The sequence below is a fragment of the Leptosomus discolor genome, chromosome Z, assembly GCF_034619465.1.
Source record: "Leptosomus discolor isolate bLepDis1 chromosome Z, bLepDis1.hap2, whole genome shotgun sequence".
In the NCBI taxonomy this organism is placed as follows: Eukaryota; Metazoa; Chordata; class Aves; order Leptosomiformes; family Leptosomidae; genus Leptosomus; species Leptosomus discolor.
In genome coordinates this window covers 28,713,809-28,722,879 of record NC_141419.1, presented here as the reverse complement: position 1 = coordinate 28,722,879, position 9,071 = coordinate 28,713,809, and positions in this window count along the sequence as shown.

Sequence of the window (9,071 nt, the reverse complement as noted above, 5' to 3'; positions counted from 1 at the left end):
CATCATGGAAATTTGAACCCACCAGTACTGAAATAGATGGAATTCCAGTATTATGGCTGTTAATGTGACTGTTATGCTTTCAGCAACCTTTGTGTAGACATAGGTCCTCTGGAGATCTGTTCTGCTTCTGAATAAAGAGAGATATCAATATATTTGCCCCTCAGACATAGCTGAAGCAATATTCCTTTGCAATAAATTGTTCTTACTGAATTCAATTAGTAAAGGGATCTATAGTCAGCTTGGACACCAAGTCAACTCCCATCATGCCAATAAATGCTATATCTTAAATTTGTTTTCTTTCTTTTGCTAGTGAAAAGCAATGGAGAAATTTATACTGCAATGCTGGCTTTTCAACTGTTGCTTTGTTCTTATTCTAACTCACTGTAAAGAACTGCAACTGTGTTGTGTGGATGGGTGATGATAACATAATAATTTCATATTGCTAATTCACAGCTCAGAGAGTTGAATGAATACTACTCTTCACCTTCCTCTGACTGAAAGCACCTTAACCATAGTACAAAACTTTCTTCAGGATATGCTATAAATCCCTCCGAAATTAGAGAGTCTCAGGATTTTATGTTAGTCTTCAAAGGCCAAAGAACAGAGCACTACAGAAGAAGAGAGGCAGGTGTAAATTAGCACATTCTTTTCTAATGCCTTTCAATAAATTTTTCCACTTATTTGTCAGTGGATGAAAACACCCATTGAGATCCTCATACATCCATGAATTGTTTGATGTTTTGTTAGACATTACCCCAGATGATCAACAACAGCAAATTCACTTATCAGCTGCATGATGCTGGTAAATTCCTGTAGAGTTAGATGATCCATTGCTTTTATGGATGTTATTTTATGTCTTGTCATTTGTCTTTGAACAGCTACTCATTCTGTGGGAGACAAATTTGTGTGTTTCTCTTTTATGCTTCTTAACGTTTTCACTTTCTAGAAAATCAGCAAGTATGTGGGGGTGGTATCACTCATCTATTTGGGTCTTTTCTTCTTTCCATTATTGTTTGTTTGCTGCATGGTATAAAATGTAGCACATATTTGGGGACTTCTTTATACATTGTGACTGTGATGTGACAGTATTATCATAATTAATTAAATTGATATAAATAGAAAGGCCTATATTTTTCTGTGGGATGTAGGTGTTAGGAGATTTTGAAGAAAATGGAATAAGTCTTATAAAAAAATACTTTATTCTGAAATTAATATCACAGCATCCAAAAGCTGATCTTTACTGTTCTTATCCACAATGTGCTGCTTTGCTCTCCCTTTCGGCAGTACTTGACAATGATCTGGCTTCTACATTGGTACACTGGGATTTTTACTCTATCTTCTTTCCCAAGCAGAATTGTATCTTGTACCTAAGAAAAATTTTCAGTTTGTCAAAGGGATAAGGGACTTGTAAGCACTCCTGTGTTACTACTAGGTGTTAAAGGCTGTAATTTATTCCCTATACTTCTTACACACAAAGCCATTTCAGTAACACTCAAAACTCTGCTTCGTATCACTAAAAAGACATAGAATCATAGAATGGTTTGGGTTGGAAGGGACCATAAAGATCATCTAGTTCCAACACCCCTGCCATGGGCAAGGACACCTTCAAAGCCTTAAACATGTCCAGGGAGGGGGCATCCACAACCTTTCTGTGAAACCTGCTCCAGTGTCTCACCATCCTCGAAGGAAAGAATTTCTTCCTTACATGTAATCTAAATCCACCGTCTTTCAATTTGAAATCATTACCCCTCATCCTATCACTACACTCCCTGACAAAGAGTCCCTCCTCACCTTTTCTGCAGGCCCCCTTTAAGTACTGGAAGGCTGCTGTAAGGTGTCCCCGGAGCCTTCTCTTCTCCAGGCTGAACAACCCCAACTCTCTCAACCTGTCCTCATACGGGATGTGCTCCAGCCTTATGAGCCTCTTCATATCCCTCCTCTGGACCTGCTCGATCAGGTCCATGTCTTTCTTATCCTGGGGACCCCAAAGCTGGACGCAACGCTGCAGGTGGGGTCTCACCAGAGCAGAGCAGAGGGGGAGAATCACCTCCCTTGACCTGCTGGCCACACTCCTTTTGATGCAGCCCAGAATGCGATTGGCTTTCTGGGCTGTGAGTGCACATTGCTGGGTCATATTCAGTTTTTCATCTGCCAGCACCCCAAGTCTGTCTCCACAGGACTGTTCTCAATCCACTCGTCACCCAGCCTGTATCTGTGCTTGGGATTGCCCTGACCCAGGTGCAGGACATTGCACTTGGCTTTGTTGAACTTCATGAAGTTTGCACAGGCCCTCCTCTCCAGCCTGTCAAGGTCCCTCGGGATGGCCTCTCTTCCCTCCAGAGTGTCAACTGCACCACACAGCTTGGTGTCATCAGCAAACTTGCTGAGGGTGCACTCAATCCCACTCTCCATAGCATTAATGAAGATGTTAAACAGCACCGGTTCCAACACCAGCCCTTGAGGAACAGCACTTGTCATTGGTCACCACTCGAACATCAAGCCATTGACCGCGACTCTTTTGAGTGCAACCATTCAACCAATTCCTGATCCACCAAGTGGTCCATCCATCAAATCCATGTATCTCCAGTTTAGAGACAAGGATGTCATACAGTGTAAAATGCTTTGCACAAGGTAGATGATGTCAGTTGCTTTTCATTTATCCACCAATGCTGTAACCTCGTTTTAGAAGGCCACCAAATTTGTCAGGCACGATTCGCCCTTAGTGAAGCCATGCTGGCTGTCCCAATCACCTCCCCATTTTCCATGTGCCCCAGCATAGCTTCCAGGAGGTTCTGCTCCCTGATTTTGCTGGGCACAGAGGTGACGCTGACTGGCCTGTAGTTCCCCAGGTCTTCCTTTTTTCCCCTTTCAAATATGGGAGTCATGTTTCCCCTTTTTCAGTCAGTGGAAACTTCACTGGACTGCCATCACTTCTCAAATATGACAGATAGTGGCTTAGCCACTTCGTCTACCAGTTGCCTCTGTCCTTCCTAAAGAGCCTGTATCCTTCCATTCCAACACTCCAGTCACAGGACACATCCCACCACGTCTCAGCGATGCCAGTAAGATCATAGCCCTGCAGGCATGCACACATCTCTAACTCCTCTTGTTTGTTCCCCATTTTACCTGCGTTTGCATATAGGCATTTAAGTTGGATCCCCGATGAAGCTGACTTACCAGCTGGAGTGGCTGGAATTCCTTTGTGCTGCTCTTCAGGTGCTCTCCTGCTGATCTGTGATCCCTCTCCAGGCTCTGGGCATGAATTGCTGGCACTGGCATCAGACTGGTAGAAGTGGGATGGATTGAGGTTCCCCTTCCCTGGTAACTTTAGTTTAAAACCCTCTTCACCACCTTGGCAAGCCCATGACCAAAGATACTCTTCCCTTTCTCTGACAGATGGACCCCATCAGCCCCCAGTAGACCAAATTTCTCAAAGTGCCGTGGTCTAAGTAGCCAAACCCCTGGCTGTGGCACCAGTCCTGTAGCCGTGTGTTAATTCACCAGATTTGACTGGCCCTTTCAAACCCCTTCCCTTTGAGTGGGAGGACTGATGAAAGACTACCTGCACTCCACAGTACCTTTATCGCCCCTCTCAGGGCTCTCGGACGGCTCCTAGCTGTATCACTGGTGCCCCCATGAAACATCAGAAGCAGATAATAGCAGGAGGCTTGGTAGCCTCATGGTGACATCCCTGGCGCAAGTCCCCAGTAAGCAGCACACCTCTAAAGAGCTTGTCAGGTCAGCAGATGGGTGTCTCCATCCCCCTCAGAAGAGAGTCAGCTTCTACTATCACCTGTCACCTTTTCTTAGGTCAACTTGCACCTCTACTGTAAGTGACTCTAAAAGATGGATCTCTCCTACGTCTTTTCTCTTCCAGCTCATCTTTATTTTGATACAACATTTACTACTGTACTGAAACAATTCACTGGCAACAAGCTTTGTCGAAATTCATTAATAGTTGAACCTTAGTAATTTTAATTTTGTAATTGTTTTATTTTGGGCTCTCAGTGCATTTGTTTTCTCAGGAAATTATGAGTCGGAATTTTGTGTGAGATGCTGCTCTGTTAAGAGGACAGTTGTGAAAGGTAGAGGGTTGTGAAATGTGGAAGACATCAGTGGCTATAAAACTGTTCTACTTCTGGTTCAGAAAGGCCATCTTAGCAGGGCCAAGAGGATAAGACACAGCTTCAATAAGCTCTGAAATAGAGCTTGTTCCAGAGAGAAAGCAGAGGGAATCTATTTCCCGATTCATAAGCAAAACCACATGACGAGGCAAAACATTCTGTTGTGGGTTCCTGGGGGCATGCAGGAGTTAAAAAGGGGTAAAGGGTGTTAAGGGTGATTTTCAGCAAGGAAAAATCCTTATTCATACTATGCAGGGAAAATACATTACGAGCAACATTTACGACGAAAGATGATGTCAGAAATTACACAGCAATTTGTGACATTTATGTATACAGGTGTACATGCATACATTCATACACATGGATAGATACACATATATATACACATATATATAGTGTATGTATATCATATATGCATTTATATAAGACATATATGTAGTTCTGAGATTCGGAAATCTCAAATAATCGTGCAAATGCTAACGGATGAACCCTCACAGTAATCCTGTAGAAACATTTTACTAACAAGGAAATTAAGCCACAAAGTTGTTAACAATCTTCTCTGTGTCCACACAAATCAAGTCAGCTGTGCTTATTCCCTGTTATTACCTAACATAACAAAGCTATTGTAATCCATTGTGGGTGAAGAATTGTGTTGTAGGAACAAAAGGAGAGGAGAAAGCTACTTCAGGATAGGAATGCCCACAGAACAAAAGCATTATTCTAAATTGGCTTTAGGAGCGGAAAATAAAGTTAGCAAAGATGTTTTGAGTAGAGACTACTTAGGCCCCAGGGGAAAAAAAAAAAAAAAAAAAAAAAAAAAAAAAAAAAAAAGATGAACAAAAGAAAACATTTGGAAAAAAAAAGGTCTTCACGTTCAGTATGCTCATGGTATCTTTACTTTCTTTCGACCCAGTCATGGTTTTTCAAAGTCATGGTGAATTAACTGTCTGACATATGCATCCAAAATGATCAAGAGGAATAGTATGACAACAAAAGATGTCACTGGAATTTTTTATTCACCTTCTTTTCTGTGTCAACTTAGTATAAAAATGAGGCATCTACGATGCTAAGGGTGAACTGGACCCAAGGTCAGGAATATTTTGGCCTTGAAATACTAATTACCATGCTAAGGGAACATCACAGTCTTTCTATTTCCATTTTTAAGCACAGAGAAAGAAAACTGTTGTTAAGGTGGGTACTGCTGTGAATTTCCTGGCACCTTTGCATGGAGATAATAGTGGGTACAGGGCTGTTGTGCAACTCCATCACACAGTAAAGAGTCTTAATCATGTTATACCTCCTGCTACTCGAGTTTGGGGTAGACGGATGAGATAGGATTAGAAATGAGAAGTGTATTGGCCTTGGCATATGTAGAACATACAGAAATTATGGCTATTATATTTGTCAGAGGACCCAACTTAGTTCAATCCAGTCTAGCTGTAGGCAGCCCCACTCACAGATTAATGTGCTCTTTATTTGTGCTGTGATGACATTGGGCAATTAATTTTGCCATTCCTTTTTCCTGAGGAAATGGAACTGATCTATAACTTCTTGATTTGTGAAAGAGTGGGAGGAACCAAGGGATTATGTGCATCTGCAGTGAGGTAAACCTGGAATGAGTTTATCATCAAACTTGTGTGAGAGATTTTTGTGTGCATACGAGAGGGATAGAGAAAGGTTTGAGCTCTGCAACGGATTTTGAGCTGTTTTGAAAATTAATTTGAAATACAAGTTTCTCTATTAATTTAAGCTCTTCTCAAGACAGTGACTGATTGTCATATGTTTTCCAAATATTTTGTCTTTAATTTCCTCAATTTCCTTCTAAATTGACCTGTTAGACTTAAATTGAAAACTTCAGCTTCTTATTCTATTTACATCTGTATCTGTCTGTAGGCATAGATTCAGCCACATGGAATAAACTTTCTGCTCTTTCTTTCTTTCACCTGGTCTGCATTTGAAATAGCAAAGTAGACTGATTCTCTTTTCTTCTGTGGTCTGTCAAGAATTTCACAATGATGGTTTCTGCTCTTGTGGGCAGAAACAGAGCCAGTTTATCACATGCAATCAGGAGTTCCTATCAAACTTGTTTATTACTTTCCGACTTAATATGGATTTTGCCTTTTCAGATTGTGTTCATTTTTATAATTTCTGCCTTCCTTTCCATTTCTATAAATAATATTCCCAGTATCATTATTGTCTTTTAATACTTACCCATGGTGCTTGATTATGTGGTCATATATTATTCCATTTTTAGGATATTATGCCACTGTCTCTGAATTTTCATATCCCAGTCCTAAAAATGTTTAGATTTAAGTCATGCGAGACAATTTAGGATTATAGGATAATTTAGGTCAGAAGGGACCTCAGGAGGTCTCTGTTCCAATGTGATGCTCACAGCAGGGTCAACTCTGAGGTCAGGTGAGCACCTAAGGGTGCTCAGGGCTTCATTCAACGAGGGTTTGAAACTGTCCAAGGATGGAGACTGCACAGTTTCAAAACCTGGCTGCACATAAAGCAAGTCAAATGCATAAGTTTTTGCAAGACTAGTATTTTAGACAGAGATGTATGATGTTTTGGGATACCATATAATAAATACTACTAAACAAAATCACACTTGGCTGTTGTGTATAGGAAACGCTCAAAGAAACAGATTCCGAGTATGCGTATCAATAAGTAAAAACTAATTAAGCTTTCTGACTATTATTTTTAACAGAAAGACCTCATATAAAAGCAAACTTTTGGCAACACATGCATTTAAGACATTCATTATTTTCAATACTGTTGTCTTTCTGAGGCAGCTGAGTTGTTTTAACATCTCGCTACCATTGCAATGGGCGGGTCTCATCCTCCCATTCCTCTTTCATTTCCTTTCACTTCCCTGCATCTGGCTATGTAGTCCCAACCACTCTCACATACCCACTTCATGACCTACCAATAACCTAATTTAGCTAATGATATATTCTCCCATCCCCACCAGCTCAGTTTTCTGAAGATTTAGTGAGCTGAACTTTCTCATGAACATGGTCACCAAAAGGAAGAACAAGGTGTGGGTAGGATGAGGTTGCTTATTTCCAGAACACCATGACACTAGATTGTTCAGCTGGTGTTAGTCTGCATCTCTATAACCCTTTTTTTTTTCTTGTTTAAATTAGTTTTTAATGATTCTTTATATATAATTAAAAATAACATTTAAACTAGATTAAATGGAAAAAAGGTCTACAGATAGTCGTTTTGGATCAAGTGACACTAACAGTTTGATTTTCAGTAAAACCTGAGTTTTCTTTTTGCTATGTTTTAAGAATGTCACAGGTACTTAGGTGTGCATATGTACATATGTGTGTGTGTATACACACACATATACAAAACCACACATGCATGCGCAGTCAGTGGAATTTTCCAGCTATATTAAAGTCATGGTTATGCCCTGATCCATCTCTATGGAGAGTTTGCAGCAAGAACTACAGTAAATGTAATGGAAAATTATAAACTTCTTAAAATACAATTGGCTGATAGAACTTGAAGGAAGTTAGTGAAATACAGAGTTGTTATCATACTAAAATAAATGGACTCCAAAATATTAGGGGGGATCTTACCTTATGTTGTACACAGGCTGTAGAAAAGTTGTCAGTAATGCTGAAGACTAATTATGTAATTAAGGTCTAGTATAATTAAAAATGCTTATGACACAGAGCTAAGATTGTGCATTCTGACTATTGAATGCTTAACTGTGCTACCATAATATTCTTGTCACTATAGATTTTGTGTGGAATAAAAAGAAAATGCTCATTACTGCAAAATAATTATCTCAAGCAGTTATCAATTGTGAGATTCATGCTTTTAGTTAAAAGCTCCATTCAGATGGAAAAGTCAAATAAAGAGAGATTTCCAGATCAAAATCAGAAACAGAACAGAAAAAATGCCAGCTGGAAATGTTTCTGTTTTTTACTCTTTCCTATTCCCTCATCCGAACTCTTAACTTTGCTTCCTCTTTGTCAAGAAACAAAAGAGAGCGTGTTTTAATACTAAAATTCTCCAGACCTGTGTCAGATGGTCTGTCCAAACCACTTCCAAAACTATCATCAATAGGCAGATAATTAATGAATTATGAAATACTTCTACCCCATCTGGTGATTCCAGATGTAGGAAGTCCACTGAATTTTTTTTAAGTCCAGTGAAAAACTTAATCACGTTTTTAACTAGAGCATTAATTATAATTTGTTTCATTGTTGGTGAAAACTGTTCTCATACAATAACATTAAGGGTCAGAGAGAAAATAATATGCTTGATTTCCTAACTGGCAGTAAGAATGTGTGCTTAAAGATTCCCTTATCTTTTTAGATTTCAGTCCATTTCTAATCACGAGTGCAAATATCAGTTTAAATATTCACTACTTTTCTTGTTGTCCAGTATTCTTTTCCAACACTTAAAGACACCGAGTGAGAGATACCAAACAACTAAATATCTGATTATCTTCTGTCATTGTTCCCCGTACTCATCAAAAATAAAATCTCTTCATGGCAGTGCATAATTATAGTAAGAATGGAAATTAATTTCACTAACAGTCAGTTTGCTGGTTTTGCCCATTTTCCTCTCATTAGTTTGTCTCCTTGAGCCTGTGGGAAAGCAGAGATTTGAAACAGGGTGATAATGCTGGGAAGCCAGCACCAATACTAGGGCCACTAGACAACAAGATCTAACACCATCAAATATATGTCTGCATTTATCAAATGCAAACTAATCGGAGGCAGGACCTGGCAAACAGTAGCACCCATCAGGACAGTACGGGGCTGCTCCCTCTGTTTAGGGTGTGTTACATGGCAGGACTCATTGCTGTGCCACTTTCCCACAGAACCCTGGTATGTGGTGCTTTGGCCAGGGTGCATGGTCAACATGTGCTCAACGATGCCCTGCAGCGGGCAGAGGGACTCATCAGTCTGCGTCAGCTGC